At 38.7% G+C, this 17,889-nt stretch overlaps 1 long non-coding RNA gene across 1 annotated transcript in view; it reads right to left on the reverse strand.

The window, feature by feature from the left end:
* Window positions 1-234: 234 nt before the first annotated feature.
* Window positions 235-17,889, reverse strand: part of LOC130158864 (uncharacterized) — a 77,684-nt gene continuing 60,029 nt past the window's right edge. The window contains exon 3 of the long non-coding RNA XR_008825512.1: window positions 235-444. This is a non-coding gene — a long non-coding RNA (uncharacterized LOC130158864). The remainder of the gene's footprint in view (window positions 445-17,889) is intronic.

The following is a 17,889-nucleotide window of genomic DNA, read 5'->3' on the forward strand; positions in this document are numbered from 1 at the left end:
GATAAACTGGAGGAGGGAAGTTGATAAATTTTATCTGCATAATGAATCAGGCATCGTGTGACAGCATATTTCTCAGCAGCTTCCCAACCTCTTCTACATCCCACAGACTAAACAGTTAGAAGCCTGTCATAGTAATAAAGCCAGAAACACTAAGGCTGATCATTCCCGTAACAAATTATTTGTGACTAAACAAAACAGAATTGTAGCAATTATTTTCCCTCATGTGAACAAATTTTCGTTTTTTTTTTTACTCCTAAAACACAATAATTAGCTTCCAGAAGCAAACCTGTGTGTTACCTGACTGGCGAATCTCTCAGGCCTGGGGTATGCAGGTAGTCTAAGGGAGTGCGCCTGTTAGTTGTCACCCGCTGCTTGCATTTTCCTTATCAATCACCTTGCTGCTGACTAGAATAGCTAGTGGCGCTCCTGATGCCAGTTATCCTCCTAAAAGAAAAAAGATTAATGCCAGTATTTCAGTTCTTCCACGGTAATAGCTGAAGTATTTGTAGACACTGAGACTCCTCTTCCACCATCTCCAAACAGATCCTTCTCCAGTACTGGGGCAAGATTTGCTGAACCGCATGATACTGCTTTCTAAAGGCAAAAGATGAAGAAGTTGTGATGAGAAATGAGACTTGCTCCCCGACAAACATTTGCCAAGTCCTCCAAGAGTCTCTCCTGGAGACATTGTTCTTTTGCAATCACCTAAAAGCAAAATAAGAAAACTAAACTATTCTTCTGTTGTACACCAAGGTTGCAATTCAACCTTCTGCTGCCATTAGCTGACAATTTCATAATCGCCACTATTATGTTCAAGCCGGCGGTCGTCTTCACTTGAGGAAATGCCCGTACCCAGGACTTGCTGACCTGCTGCCCACCCGGTATCTGTAACACGTGCCCAGCAGCTCAGCACAGCGCACAGCACATGCTGGTATCGAAGCTGCTCTAGTTTTTGCTGCCACTGGAACTGTCACCACAGTGTCACTGGGATGAGAAGAACATTTTGTATTCTGACTTACACAGGGGCGCTTTCAGTAGCTTTTTCATCTTTAGAAGGTGATAGCTGAAGAACAACACTGCAGAATTTACAGTATTTAAAAAAAATTGAAAAGCATTTTAATTGACTATGCAGACATTTGTGCTGCTGACATCAGCACATATTTGGGACAAGTTCCTTTGGAAATACCAAGAGAGCTGACAGCTCTTGGCATGCCAGTTCTCAACGGCTCGGGCAGTGCCTAATCTCAGAAATTCTGTGGGTTATATCAAAATAAATGCCAATAGCACAAGCGGTCCTAACTCCTGTTATTAATTTACATTACTCTTCTGCCTTATAAGTACCTTAGCCTTTTTCAAATAATTTGCAGACTAGTTCATGGCAAATCCTATGACCTATCTTTCTTTCAGAAATTGAGGCCTTTGCTCTATGCTTCCTAGGTAGAGCACGCACTGACTTCTGTGAACTTCCACACATTTTTCTAAACAGGAACAATATGCTCACTTCCTTTTATCAGATACAAATACAAATTTATTAATGTTGATAACCAAATATTAATACTAGATTTACACAAGAAGTTTTCTAAATGTGCCGAAATTTGCATACACCTTAATGGAGATAGTTATGAGTTACATCTTCCTATACCATATGCTTATGCTAGGTATTTGCCATTGCTCGATACCTAGTTAATCAGGTACTCCTGTTCGAACAGCTATTAAGGTACACAAGGGGTGACCGCTCTGCTAAAGATTACCTAATCTGGAACCGTTAGCAGTAGTCAGAAGAGGAATCAGGTAGTGATGCAGCTTTAGAAGTGTCAGTGTCTCAAAACGTATTTTGGTCAGCATTTCTGATCACATTCCTTAGCCCTGGATTGTAGAAATCCACAGTATTTCTATTGCCAGGATTCCTGAGCATCTACAGCATTAAGTTTATTTAAGCCCTCATTCCAGCTTAATTCCATCCTTTTACTTCTAAATGCACTTTTTTTCTCTGAAGTCAAATCAAAATCTCTAGACAGAAATCAAACTTAATCTAGGCTAAGAAAACAAATATGTTGGGGGAAGAGGATGGGAGTTTGCCTAGTTATTTCTTTCTCAAGGAGTGAGACAGTAAAACTAATTTTTCCTTGTCCAAAATCCTTGCTGATAGCAGCTTATCACAGCTGTAGCAGTGTTATCACAAGGAATCAGTAGTCTAGAACAGCTAAAGATCTGGCTCAGACAGTCTCAGACAGCGTTTGTGGATGCGATTGATGTTGTTCATGTCTGTGTATCATTTTTCAGTCTTGGCAGGTGAATTTTACTTCCAGGTCCAAACTCTAGCTCAGCCTGCAACTGAGAATATCTATGTTCTGCTCCCTTAAGTATGGTATTATGCAATTAATTTAAAAGAAGTCGATAGCTTAGTGAGACATCAAAAATCATAGGGGTTTTAAAGTTATTTTAATAATATTGATGTCAGCCACAAGTTGGTAATTTTTCTGTGACTCAAAGACTAGCCCATGATTTCCTATGTTATTGACAAGTGACAGGGGGATTGTTCTGAAGGAGTGAGATGAGGTTTCTTATGTGGTAGGGAACAATAATCTACCTCTGACTTTTCCAAAATCTGATACACATTTAAATGTTCTTGAGGATGAGCGAAGACATAACCACATGTTCTGCGGAAGACACATACATGGACAGAAAGGATTAGTAACATGCATGACAAATCCATATAAAAATGGATATAACATTAGTAAAATTCGTAACAGCTGTCAAAAAGAAAACTACCATTTCTTTGTGATGACCAACTGAACCTAGGCATCCTAGCTTACTGAATATCACCAAACTACTCTAGAACTTGAAAGTATGCGCTTTGTAAGGAGCAGAGGACTTTTCCACCCAAGTAACATGCTGACATGACAGACAGTGGCAGAAGGCTGCGATCAGCAATGCTTGCTGCAAGGGTCGACAGGCCACTCACATTCTAAAACAGTTCCACTCTAGCACCTGTATTTATTCATCTGTCCCAGAATAAACACTTGGCTTGAAATCTGATGCAGGTTATTCAGAAAATATTTTCAGAAGCACACACAGAACATTTTTCTATTTGAACAGTGCAAGAGTTTTTCTAGTAATAGCAAGGAAAGGGTCTTTTGCCTTTATTCTTTTCCTGGTCAGCAATAATGCAGTTAGAAAATAAACACAGGTGTCCACCCATCTCCAGACAAACTACATGTAAACATGTAAATTAAAAGCTTTACAGACCTACGAATATACAAGTAACCTTTATTTCCAGACAACACAGTTAGGGATGAGCCGGTTTTGCAATCTAAAACCCAGTAGGTAAGCCTGATTGAATGTTCAGACAGCCATACATGTAGTTAGTGAACACTTTGCTGTTAGGATAGAGATTGATAAATACTTCAGGATGCACTGTACCCTGCATTTTAGTAGCTATCCTTTATCTTTAACATCCTAATTATAAAAGATCACATTGTTGTCTTACAAACCACAGAGCAGAAGTGAAGAAGGAATACCCACCCTGAAAGAAACACTCAAATAACATTAAAAAAAACAAACAACAAAACCATCAAAGCTGTTTTGGTGGAATATGTTAGAGTTACATATATAGTATATTGCAGAAATGAATAATTTTTGTCTTCCAAAATTTTACAGTCAAACCTCACAACAGTTTTCCCTGAACCTCCACGAACAAGACATTTTGTATCACTGAAGATTGCATGGCTGGTATTGGTCTATTTTCTTTTATTTATACTAAACGCACATTAGATAATGAAAGAATAGTACGTTGAAATGGCTTACCTTCTGGGCCATCTCTCTTTTTGTCAGAATTCTACTCTTCTGCACCCTTGGAGCATTTTGTCTGCTTTTGCTTTGCCTTGCAAAGATATTTTTCTAAGCAATTAAGTCTATTGCAAGTGGCAATAGACTTGAACCAAGTGAGTATTCCTCAGTTTGCTAGAAGCTGAAGTGACACAGGCAACAGAAAGCTGCAAAAAGGGGCAGCTCACATCGATGAAGAGAAATCCCATGCTGACATAAACCTCTACTACTCCACTAAGCTTTCTGTTCTCATTGGCACAATTTTTCCAAATAAATGAAGAAAAACTCTTATAACAAAATTATCTATGGTTAAAATCATTATTTATATTTCTGTGCATTGTTAATTTTACACAAAGTATGTTTGCATAAGTTTAAAAATGTATCAAGCATATCATAATGCAATTATAATCAAAACTACAAGTGTTAAAAACTATCCCTTTTCAAACTACGTTCCACTAAAATGAAACTGTCCTTTTCATTCTGGGTTATTCTGGGGTCTGTGCATTTGTATTTCAGTGAAAGGTGCGTTGATAAGACCATTTTATGTCTGTGATCACTTAAATTAGAAAGTAAATTTTTCCACAAGATAATGAGATGATGCCAGGCGTGTAGTGCTCCAAAATGACTACATAAATCCAAAATCATTTATCTGGTGGGAGTGAAAGCAAGAGAGGTGCAGTTCATCAGCTGGGGAAAGTACATGGCAATCTCCTTGGATCTTCTTATAAACCTGTGATTAATATTTCTGCATCAAGTGCTGATGAACTCTAGCACTTGGGATTTCGCATGCAACATTCTCTGTGACCCTCATTGGGCAGTGATATACGCACTTTTTGAGGACCAGTTGCTAGCGCAGTTCCACAATGGCCAGAAAATAATGGCACAATACTTTCTTCAGTTTTGACTGTGTGACTTGGCTATACAAAAATAATTCCATGAGGTATGTTGTGCCATCTTTTTTGACTTAAGGATCCTATCTTCAGAAGAGGAAAGCTCAAAGGGAAGTGAATGAGATGGAATCACATAGGCCTTCTTGAAACAAACGTTCATGCTATTGTCCTCAAAGTGTTGTCATAAGCTCTTGCCCTATACCCTTTCTTTACAGACTCCTGTCTTGCTTTCAGAAAGAAAAATTCTGTCATGTTTCACTCTCCACTAAAGAGGGGAGAAAAAAATCAAAAGCCCTCACACTAAATTGTATTCCTAGGATACGCCAGTCACAGAACTACACTAGGGTCTGAAAAACCATGCCAAGGCGGTGATAAGCAAGGTTTCATCGGCTCCTTTTTCTTCACAGACTCATTCAATGGTTAAAAACTCATTAGCAGATGACACATGATCAAAAAATCTGCCTTCAGCCATTATCTCAAAGTGAAAATATGTCAAGGAAGATTCATCTGGACAGCTTCGCTACAGGAACACGCAGGACAGGATAAAGCATGCCCCACAGGAGACATCCTGCAGAGTTCCTACAAGTTTTCAGCAGTGTTTCAGTCTGGATAAGGAGTTTCTTGGAGTGAACGCACCTCCTGCATCCCTGAAGCTACAGCTTTGCAAGCCTATAACTACAAGACTGGTAACATAATGAGCTCCCTGCAGACTTCTTCCTAATGCATGCAAAAGGATGTGCAAAATATAGAGTAATATTGCTAATTAGGCAGAAAAAAAGCCCTGTAATTCTAGTCCCCCAAGCAGCTGGACTGTTCCCTTCCACTGAGGGCACTAGGGTGACCTTGTTCCTGTAACACTTAGCCCTACTGCAGAAAAACTGCAGAGCGCAAATGCTTACATGGCTGTCTGAAACTCAGCTTTTAATGCTGCTGGGATACCACTGTCTTTTTACAGGAACATTCTGTACTATCTATGGATGTAAGGTTTCCAACAAGTGGCCAGCTTCTTTATTGACAATTACACTGATGGCTCAATAGCAAACAAAGATGAACTAGCAGTGCACATGTAGCCGTTTCCTGTAGCACATTGATTGGAGAATGGTCATCAATGACAGTCAATCTACAAAATCAAGTTACCACTGCAATCCCCAATGATTATCTCTTTCCTGAAACTCTTCACATTTTATAATTTAACCTACCTTGTGCTGCCAGGGTCACCTTTAATAAATGAGGTTTATTTCAAGCCATCATAAGTCTCATGCTGATATATAAATTAAGAAAGACTTATTAGAAATGAAGAGTGACCATCCCTAATTGAATAATCCTGAATGAAGAGAGGCCAGGCAGGAAATAATCTATAAAAAATACAATTCTATTTTTGTACAACATTGAGAGCTTTCTGGAAGTTATCAGGGAAAACAGCTTGTCCGGAAATGTCCGTTCAAATGCCCAAACTTCCCACAGAAACAGAAATCTCTTAAGATGGTCTGTACGCTAAAATCTTTTCACAACTGCCCCACATAGTGTTTCTGTGGGATAAAAGAAGCCAGACTTCAACTTCCTTTCTTTTTCTTGCCTTTCAACGGCAACTGGACTTGAAATTCATTCTCCTATATTAAATGGCAGAGTTCCTAACAGCCTACCTATTCTGGACCAGGAAGCAGTACATCTGTCCTGGCTCAATTATCTTTGTTCATTAAGAATGTCTTGAAGCTGGACATCCTCTATAATCTTGGATTTAGTATGACTTGGAATAGGACATTTTTGAAATGCCAGCTTCTGCAGGCTTGAAATTATTTCGAAAATCAACTCCAACATGACTACCACTGTGATACATTTCTCTAAGTACAGACATTAATAATTTTTGCCAATAAATACTTAAACTGAAAATGCAACATTTATAACTGCAGGGTAATAAAATTTTTGTAGCTGAATAATAAGATTTAACCTATTAAGCTTGACCAGAAATTTGAAAGCTTGTTACTTATTTCTTTGTGCTTCCTTGAGCAGCACACTCAGCAGTAGACTACTCAGCAGTAGTCTGCAATAGGCATATTTAAAGAAGAAATATAGATAGGGCCAAATCCGAGTTAAAAAAACTAAAGAGAGAGAGAGGAAAAAACTTTGGGAAGGATGGAGCAGAAACTCCTTCCCAATGCAAATTCTAGTATCATAACTCAGGCAGTTTCACAGCTCCTGAAGCAAAAACAACAGAATGAGAACCACGAGAAGAATAGCCCTGCTGAAGACCATTCTGAGCCTGAATATATCTCCTAGGTAATTCGCTCTAAGAAATTTCTCTGTATATAACTACTTCCTTCACACATAATTAAGAGCTGTCATGATTCAGGTAAAGAGTCGCTGGAAGTAGGATAGTAATTGCAATCTTCCACCAGGGATAGATGTAATAAATAATAAAGATCTTTCTTGAAACAGTACCTGCCTCGAGAACAGAACTCCTGCCTCTGTCACCCTCCAAAAGCACATGGAAATCTGCTATGGTAATTTAACTTTGAAACCAGTAGAAACTTTGCTGGGTAGTGCTTTGCATACAGATGTGTATAAGAGAAAGAAGTAAGAGACTACAAAAGAGATTCAGACTAGCTGAGCATTTTGTAGGGGCAGCTGAAGGTGTTGTTAAAAGAGTTTGGCACCTACCAGCAGAAGTCTGTCTCCATCTCTTATTTGCACATTTTTCACCAAATCTTTAAAGAAACAGAACTCATGAATTCTTTTTAAATAAGTAAGATTGCATTTTTAAAAGCCCCAAAATTTATGTATAGCATTTTCACTGACATCTTTTCTTTTTCCATCTGAAACATCTTTACATGTATGTGTTACTGCCTGCACATGACAATAAACTATAGTTTAACACCATGCAGCATGTGTTTTCTCCTCCCTTTCCTACCTTTTAATAACATTCACAGTTCACATGTAACGTTACAGAAACCCTCAGAGGGTAGTTTCATTGTAATTCTGAATATATGTATTTGGAATAATGGGTTTCTCCTCTGAGACCAATATCTCCAGTGGCATTTTTACAAAATCTGTTCAGCACTGATGTGAATCCATATGCATCATACCCTCCTTGCAATATGTGCTACTGCTCAAAATGAAATTCCTCACCGCTTTCTTCTGAGAATTCCTTGAAGCCTCCAACATTAAACAGTTGTACAGAACCTGATAAAGTTTTTAACTAGTATGATACAAAGCCTTGGAAGATGACCCATGAACCAAGTCCTTAAACATGAATTTTGCCTACTACAGCTAAATGGATTTTTATCAAGCACTTATTAAATGTCTGTAGAACAAAAAGGAAAATTATGAATACTTCATGCAAAAAGATTGAAGTTTTTCCTCTCTTTAACAAAGTAGCATTCATCATTTTTTCCTCCGCTGCTACGTTCCCATATTTTCAAGCAATGTTTCTGAAGTTGGACATTTTGCTTTGCCATTTTATCTGTCAAGCAACTGAAAAGAGATCAATAATCTTATTGGCGTCCACTAATGTTTACATCTGCTTTCTTCCTTGCCTTCAATTTCTTCTACTTTTATCAGCACTGTTTACACTGATTTCAGACAACAACCTTCTCTAAGTGATGCATCAACAGAATTCAAAATCATTATCTTACTTTATCAATTATGATACCCAACTGAGCAAGAAAAAACCAAGTAAATAACTTTCAGAGAGGAACGAAAAGGGCTTCTGAGGCACCAGGAAATGCAATCATTCAACAAATGTGTTTCTTCATTTTAATATGTGTAAGTAAACTTTGATGAATGTCCTAAAAAAGTCATACTAGTGATTTAAACTGTAAACTAGTTTTGTTTCATGGTTTTCCAATAAAATTTAATGTCTCCCACTTGGACTTAATCCACAAAACTCCTGAATTGTGATGTGTAAAATCTTTTGTATAACCAATACTCTATTTAAGTTTATGAATTGGCTCCTCTTCTAGGGGTGAGGTGGAAGTGGTGAAAGCATTTCAAAATAGCTTTAATGTATCAGTAGAGATACAAACTTCCAAACAGCGCATGAACAGATGCTCTCTCTTCATTCTAACCCACCTCCATAACCTTCCCATACTCCACTTGTTCCTCAAGGACCTCTCTTTCTGCCTTTATTTTCTTCGACACAAAAGTGAAATTCATTTTCTCTCTCTCCAAATCTGGTAGTTGTTAAACTGCTTATCAAAAGAGAGCATACTGGCTAGTCCTTCCAGTAATTTTACTCCACTTGAAGTTTTAAAGGTTCAGTAACTAGATACATCAGAGAAGGCAATAAGGACCAGCAGCAAAGCTGGCTCCACTCCATGACAAAAAATGCAAAGATGCTCAGAATCACTCCTGGAACTTATTCCTTAACTGACAAACTTGAACAGGGTCCGTTCCCAGGTGGCTCAGAGAGCTGACTGATAAATAATTTACCTAGAAGGTCTTTCACCTTACTTGAAAGAAGAGCAATGATACTTGAGTTACAGAGCAGCAGATTTTTGTTTGTTTCTGTCCTTCTTCAGTGGATTGACATATTCTGTTCCTCTAGACCGTGCCTGAAATAAACTCTGGAAAGAAAGAAACTTCAAGGAGCATGGCTGGGAAATGACCTACTCTGGCAGCGGGAGGTGCAAACTGCCTGCAGCCTCCTAAGACTGTTAACAAGACTAATTCAACTGACGCCTGAAAAATACAGAAGCAGCTACTAGTAAGAAACCAATCTCAGTATTACAGATAATACAAACCAGTGCTGCTAGATTAAGGTAATGTTGACAAAAGGAATTCACAATACAGTATTCTTTTCGAATGTGTACCTTTCACACAACACAAACTTCTTTTCACTTTCACTGATATAAATATTAATTTCATTCAGCCCACTTTTTGCATCACGTAACACTTGGGTATAGAATCCTCTAGGTTCCTTTCAATGGCAAAATGTATGAACATGGGACAGCCACGAGATAAAGGTTGTTCTTCAGGGTGAAATTCCCATGGCTGATATTCTTACAGTGATCTAGGGTAGCCTCAAGTTATAGCCACTGGGTTTTGCTGAAAAGGGGAAATTCTGCTGATCTTCCCCAAAAGATCCAATTAGTAGTCACCTAGAAGTACTTTGCACGTATAAGAGGTAATGGCAGGAACATCAGTAAAAAGACTGAAAAGGAGTTTTGAAACATTATGCAGGTGGTTTTGTTTCTTAAGCAGTCATTAATGGAACAAGCCTGAAAAGCATCACGTTACAAACTAACACTAAAGATACTTGTACTATAACAATTTTTCACACCATCTCTACAGTACTGAAAGTTCTCTTTTCTGCTGCATGAAAATGAAGGACTACTACAAGAAGGAAATGACAAGGAACAGACAGCAGCTACAGGCAGTAAATAACACCCTCAAACAAAGCATAGGATCAAATAACAGCAAAACTACTGGCAGGTCATCCTCAGCTCTCCAATTCTCCCGTTTTTCTGCAAAACAGAATTTTTTGTCTGAAAGATGACTGTTAGCAATTCACATTCCGAGTCCTCCGTACCCCTCTTCAGCAAGCATGTTTACGAGGAAAGCGAAGCATTGTAGCAATCTATTCCATAAGCAGACATGAATTGAGTAACAGAGTTTCAGAAATGTACCTAACACCCTACCCCGCCACCACCCACCATAGCACATCAGCAGGGGTATGGGTATGGGTGGGTGGGTGTGGAAAAAACTATACTTTTTAAAATCACCAGTTGTTTTGGTGCAAGTTATCCAATTTGGTACTTCCCATTCAGGTCTCGTAGGGCATACACCTCAAATTGCCAATACTTAGGTTAGAGATGACAATCTGTGCTGACCTCTGAGAATATTTTCAAGGCTTTCAACAAACAGCATTAGGCAGATTTTTCATTCTCATTTCATAGTTGAGCATTAGGGAAGAAAAGCAAATAACTTTAAGAGTTAACTCAGTTAAAATTAACATGAAAGCAAGTCTTTTTAGGGTCTTTGTAGGGTCACAATATTCTAATAGCTTTACATATAGAGCTTGGTGCTAATATTTAAATGGCTCAAAATATTTAGTACTATTTTGTAGCAGAATATAAAATATTCTACTCTTAAGAATGCAGCTTTATATAAAACATTCTTGCCTATTCTTGTACATTAACATATTACTCCTCAATTGACTTGTGTAGCATCCCTTTTTCCCCACCCTACACTTTGACTAAAGCTGGTTCAAGGTGTAAGAAATTTAGTTGGAGGAAATAAGCTTCAGAGAGAATCCAGAAAACATGAGCATAAAGAATAGGGAAAGAGTTTTACCTTAAACTAAATTTATTGCAGGGTGGGGGGAGCACGGGGCAGGAAGTGCAGGGGGGAACTGCCATTTGAACTACAGGCTGTTTCCCATGCATCATTAACAGGTTTTGGTTTCTTATTAAAAGGTCCGGGAGTCATCTTTACTTTGTATCTGCAATCCACAGAGATTATATTCACCACTACAAGCCAAAAAATCTTGTATAGCAGAAGCCACTATTTATTAATAAACATAAAGGGAAGCACTGATGTGCAGAGCAGTTCTGCCACAGAAAACACCAGTTAAATGATGCAGAAAATTAAAGGAGGGAGGTAAGGAATAGATCCTGCAATGAATCTTGACAGATCTCTTTTGGGAGAAGCCAAATGCTTCTCATCTAGTCAACGTTTCAAGTGCTGCACTTACTCTCTCAGTATCTATCCCAATGTCCTGTCAGTTAAGATGTGTCCTTACATTCTGGTCAGTTAGAGCAAGTAACAGACAACCAAAATAACCCCTGAGCAAAAACTTAGGCCAAAAATAATCCTTATAGTGGTACCAGTAATTGCTTTCAATAGGGAACCATAAAGAAAGAGATGTCTGCTTTTCCTTTTCTAGTACTGAAACACTTCCTGGAGGAAGCTCTGGCTGTGAACTTTAAGTTATGAGTAAAAGGTAACTTGTATTGATTTTTTTTTTCCTACAAATCTTAACAGGTTTATGCAGTTTTTGAAAGAAGTGTTGACAGAATCCTCAAATGGATTACAATGCCAGAGAATAAAAAGGGAACTGTGATCTTTTATTGAAGAACTGAAAGCCTAAGTTCAAAGACACTTCCAGCTTTAAAGAACCTTAATGCAAGGGACACAATTTTTCTTGTCAAGGTGTATTTCCGTTTTGAAGTTCTGTTCAGTTTATTCTGGCTGACTGTGGGGCAGAACATACAGGTTGATGTTCAGCACGCAGACTCCTTAAGCAATGAGTCACAAAGTGGTGTCTGGGATCCAGCCAGCCCATGGACCAAATAATTTACTAAATTTAGTCAATACATATATGTCTGAAATGTTTGAAATCCTGCCCCTTACTTAGCTGGGTACCTCCTTGAATATTGAATAGCTGATTCGTTCAATCCCATATGCAAGCCAGAATACCTCTGGAAGACAGCTGTTCAAATGAAATGCTCTCTGAAATAACTGAGAGAAATTTGTACTTTTATGATGAAGTCCTAGTTGCAGTACATCAGTCTCCAATGGCTTTCCTAACAATGGCTAGTGTATTTGCAGAGGCAAAGCTTCAGATTCAAGATGTGTATAGACTAGAAATATGAAAAACATCTCAAATTTTGACACTCCAGAATTACATGAAAATTTTGGAGTTTGGGAGCAATTTGACCTAGGCAACTTTAAACACAAATCACTTATCAAATATATGCAGTAAAACATAACCAGACCCAAATCACCCCCCAAACGTACTAGAAAACTGTGATCCTGTAACGGCCATTAAGGAAACGCTTCTGTAAAGTACGCATATATAGATTGTGTATATAGGGCTGTGGACTGAGATGAAAAACAGACAATTTGATCCTTTTAGAGCAATGTCAAGGCTGTAATTTTCAGTACCTTTTTTAAATAAGAAACTAAACACGTAAGAAGAAATTCAATATTTGAAGTGAGGACAGGAATGCATGGCGGGGAGAGGGGAAAAGTGACATATCACCATTTGGAGAGACATCTGTACTTTCCTTCCAGAATTCCTGTGGATTCTTAATTGATAAATTTCCATACCATAGTTCAAAGCTTATGTGCCTAAACCAACAGTTACAGACTTTAGGACTAAGCGTCATAAATGCTGGCTTACACATATGTCTCTTTGAGCTATCTTCCTTGGGATTTTGATATTTAGATTTGAATATTACCACCACCATCCCCAATGCCTCTGATCAGCATAAAGCTAATTATGTGCTGCTATTAAAGGAGATTACATGAGATGCTGACAGTTGGAAAGGCCTAATGGCCAGCTGGATAGGAAAAAAACAAACACATCCAATGTTGTTTAGTAATAAGTCTTCTAGAATTTTTCTAGCCATCTTTTATCACCAGCTTCATTATTTCATTCTACCATTAACAAAAAAACCACAAACAACCAAACCACATAAAAACCCAACAATCAAAATTAAACTCAAACCAAACCCAAAACAGAACACAAATGGAAAAAAGTCAAGCCTGAGAATGCAATGAAATTTATACTCTCACCATAATGCATCACTACTCATGCAGGTCATCCATCATGTATGTGTGAAACCTCAGAGTGGGTGCTGAGACTAGCGTTATTCCTATCGTGGAGAACCGTTTATTTCTTCCAAGTACTGCAGGACTCATAACCAAGATGCGGCCAGCAGGACTAGGGAAGCGATTGTCCCCCTGTACTCAGCACTGGTGATGCCACACTTCAGATGCTGTGTGCAGTTTTGGGCCCCTCACTACAAGAGGGACGTAGAGGTGCTGGAGCGTGTCCAGAGATGGGCAACAGAGCTGGGAAAGTGTTTAAAGAACAAGTCTTATGGGAGCTGTTGAAGGAACTGGGGTTGTTTAGCCTGGAGTAATAAAGGCTCAGGATGCACCTGATCGCCTTCCACAACTACCTGAAAGGAGGTGTAGCAAGGTGGGTGCCAGTGTCTTCTCCCAAGTAACAAGTGACAGACAAGAGGAAACGGCCTCAAGTTGCACCAGAGGAGGCTTAGGTTGGGTATTAGGAAGAATTTCTTCACTGAAACAGTTGCCAAGCACTGGAACAGGCTGCCCAGGGAAGTGGTTAAGTCACCACCCCTGGAGGTATTTAAAAGATGTGTAGATGTGGCACTTAGGGACATGTTTTTTGTGGTGGCCTTGTCAGTGGGTTAATGGTTAGACTCAATTATCTTAAAGGCCTTTTCCAAAATAAACAATTGGAGTTTTTCAATGAGTCTATGAATAACTGGCAGTCATGAGAAGACAGCATGATAGAGAAGCTCATGTTACAAGGAAACCTAAGTGTCAGTGAAGGGAAGCACTCTGAAAAAGAAAGATAAATATCAACTCAAGTCCTATCATCAGTTGCACCAAATCTATTTAAAGGTTAACATTCCAAATATTTTTTATTACACATCATACTATTGAGTCATTGACTCCCAGAATAAGACAAATTGAAAGGGATCTCAGGAAATTATTTGGTCCAGCTCTGGACTCAAAGGAGAGCCAACTGAAAGGCTATTGTTCAGGCTCTTAAGTGATGCTGCATTTTATAAAAAGTTTGATTCATAAATTCAGTAAAACAGGTATATTTGAACCTCTGCAGTAAAAAAAATGCAAAAAAGAAAAAAAGCAAACCCCAAATTCCCCCTTTCAGACAGCAATGACCATTTGGACAATTGAAACTTTGGCTTTTCACCCTGTCTTTTGAAGTGAAAACACTACCTACCTAAATCACTGGGGAAAAACCCCCACCCCTTTGGCAATTACAAAGCCCCAGGCACAGGATGCAAAAAACATACGAGGGAGTTTTTGATTCCTCATAACTCAAAAAGCACAAAAGTTGAAAGCCTAAGCTAGCCAGCTGTTCAGATAAGCTGGGGTGTAAGCAAGCATTGAAACAAGTTATTCCTGCAAAGAATAAATCAGACAAAAAGCATGTTTCCAAACAGTAACTAGTCTTTTTTTTTTTTTTTTTTCTAGTCAACAGCTCCCTGATTTCTTAGTCCTCGTATTTCACATTCTTACTGTCAAGTCAATGGCACTTGCTACATTTGTGTAGAGATCAAAATCACTGTGATTTGTGTAAACTCAACCTTTCAACACCCTTGTAGAGCTCTGCAACTTGACACTGCAGTCCAGCCCCTCATACACATACCAACAGAAAACCTGGCCAAAAAACCCCACCCCACCCCACCTCAGCTCAGCTTTTTTCATATCATGAAAAAAAGACTCTCCCTGACTTTCTGTTAATATCACTGTCACTGCTATCCCTTATCTCTACTATTGTATATTGTACTCACAATAAGCTGTTTTAGAGATTGATTAATAATTGAACCAGAGCCGAGGCATTTAATCAATCTGAACAACAGATTATTGCTTTGTGTACCACAAAGACAGATTATCCTGTTACTATTGATTAGGCTCATTGTACTCCTGCCGGTTCCATTGCCCTTATTTCTAAATATTTTTGCTCAGCAAGTTTTCAACTTGCACCAATCTTAAAGCAAAAAACATTTCTTGGAGCTTTATTCATATCGATCAGCCTTCTATGGTAATCCCCCTACTTTTCTTAGATAATAGTGATACAATACATTACACTACTTACAGTGCCTTCTTTCCTCATAGAAAATAGACTGAGGATTCTTGTACCTTTCACATCTTTTTTCATCTTCCCTTTGTTCAGGTACAATAGATTCGATCTTTACTCATAAGACTTTCAGAGAAGTGGTTGCAGCTTACAGGGAAGCACCCAAGTTGCATCATTTCACAAACAAGGGGCTTGGCTCTGGGCTGCGCAGATGGGCGAAGTGCTGCAGAAGGAGCAATCTGCACTTCAAAACCTGGACAGACTAGTACACTTCAGCAAGACTAATCAAAGCAACGAATTCAAAATGAGAACTAGCTTCAGTCGAGCAGAAATGCGCAAACCACTAAACATGTTTGGATACCAGCAGATATAGAGAGGAATGTCATATGCAAAACATGAGGCAATCCCTCCATGTTCCCCAGTGGTGTCACTATCTGCATATACATAAGACCCTCACAAGCACAGCAACAATATTCAGAACTTCAGAAAAAATGTTCTGTGGGGAAAAGAGAAAAAAAACCACAAGTGTCTTCACTGTGAAAATACATGATAATAAACTTCAAAGTGTAAAAAAAGGCTACCAGAAAGGTGAAAGGAGGACATAACAATCCACTGAATAGGACAAGAATGGTGACTTCTCACTGCTGATAGGGAAATGAATCAGAAGTAGGAAATTCTTTCTCACTGTAAGTTAGTGAAGAACTGAATCATCCCACTTAATGCAATTCTGGAAACCATTGCACTAGAGATTTTTAAGTGGAGATTAAGATTTATGAGACATTTCAATGGATTAGATAACCTCGCAAATTTTCCTTCAGCCTTCTTTTTTCCGATGACGTGAATGTTTTCAAACAGAATATTTACAGGTGTTGCTAATGCTAGAATTTGTTTATTTTCTGATTTACCAGAATGAAGTCAATTTTATAAGAAACATTTGTGTTAAGAATTTGCTCTTTAACCTTGACTTGAACTATAAAATCTCTGTTTAAAGTATCTGCATGACGTGCCAAAACACTGATGCACAATTGAGACAACAGTGCAAATGCAATTCTTCATTGTTGTGACTTCAGAAGGTTTGCTATGTTAACATCAATACACAAACATTGTATTCTCTGAAACTGGAACATCCAGTTTCCAAAGCGAGTTTCCACTTACCACTATAAAATCATAATTCTTCATATTTCTTTGGAGAGTTAAACACATACACTGATTTTAATCTTGCTTATTCATCGATGTGTCCATTTGCTTTCAGAGACCTACGCTCTTCTGGAGTGACCTGCATGAATTCATCCCTCCTGAGACCTGGCTTAAGCCCAAGCAACATACAGCCCTATTTATGGGTCTGACTCACCCTCTTTCACTGCAGGCCCAAGTTATAACTACTTTAAAACAACACAATATTTATTAAGAAACCCACTATTAAAACCCTAATATATCAATTAAATAATAAGCTAATAAAACCACAGCTATTAACTTAGTATTCTGTCATTTTGTGCACTACTACACACAATTATAAAATCATTATGTATCACACCTAAATGTTACAAATCACACACTACTACTATGGAATTAAATCAAATCAGTCCTTAGGTGCTGTTCACAGCTGTGAATACTTAAGTGTGATCCCATCAAGTCTTTGGAATAGAGAAGACACAAGTGCTGGTGATAAAACAGCAACCAGAATGAAGGACCTGGTTTAGTCACCTGACAAACTGGCAAGTCAGGGTAAGACTCAGTCCTTCCTTACTGGCACACAGAAGGTGAAGCCTCTGTTCCTCTCTACTCTAAACCTCTGGTGAGAGCAGTACTGAGCACCTCCGGGCACAGACCGCCGCTGCGCAGCCCAAGAGCAAAGGGCTCCTTTTCCAGGTCAGAGCGCTGCCATGTCCGGCTGGCAGCTGCCACTAGCAGGGAAGGCTCAGGGTGCTGCAGGGGCAGCCACTACTGCTGGAAAAAGAGGACTCTCTTCTAGAAGCAGCAACCAGCACTCCTTCTGCATGTAGCAGCAAAACTGAAATTTCACTCTCGGCAGCTTTTTCTTCTTCCCTTGCCTTCTGTACTCCATTTTGCCATTTCTCACCCTGTTTACTTCCACATCAGGGGTTTTGTGTACCTGACCCTCTCCTCCCAGAACAACCAAATTCTGCCTGTACTGCAGAGAAGCCTTGCAGCTAACATCACACCAAACTAAAATAAATTAACTCTAAGAGGAGCAGCATCTTCTAACAAGACAGAAGCTGAGGCATGTTTTTTTGCCAAGAACATCTCAGTTTCAGAATTATGTATGAAGTTGGCCAATAAAACTAAGACTGTTTCAAACCATTTGTAACATGAAAAAGTATTCCCACCCAGTACATTTCTTTATTTATTTCATAATTCTGCCAAAGCACACGCAGAGGAATTTCTCTCTCTGTTCTGCTTTAAACCTACTATGCAGTGAGGCCAGGCTCTCCCTGTAGACAGTATCTTTTCTCAGAAAACGATTCATCTTACTTTGCTGTTTGTCTGAAATCTCTAGCTAGTTTCAAATTCTTGTTTTATTATTTTTTCTTTTCATTTAAAATGCATCTCCAGTATCTGATCACTGTC

Source organism: Falco biarmicus, chromosome 14 (assembly GCF_023638135.1).
Source record: "Falco biarmicus isolate bFalBia1 chromosome 14, bFalBia1.pri, whole genome shotgun sequence".
NCBI classification, from domain to species: Eukaryota; Metazoa; Chordata; class Aves; order Falconiformes; family Falconidae; genus Falco; species Falco biarmicus.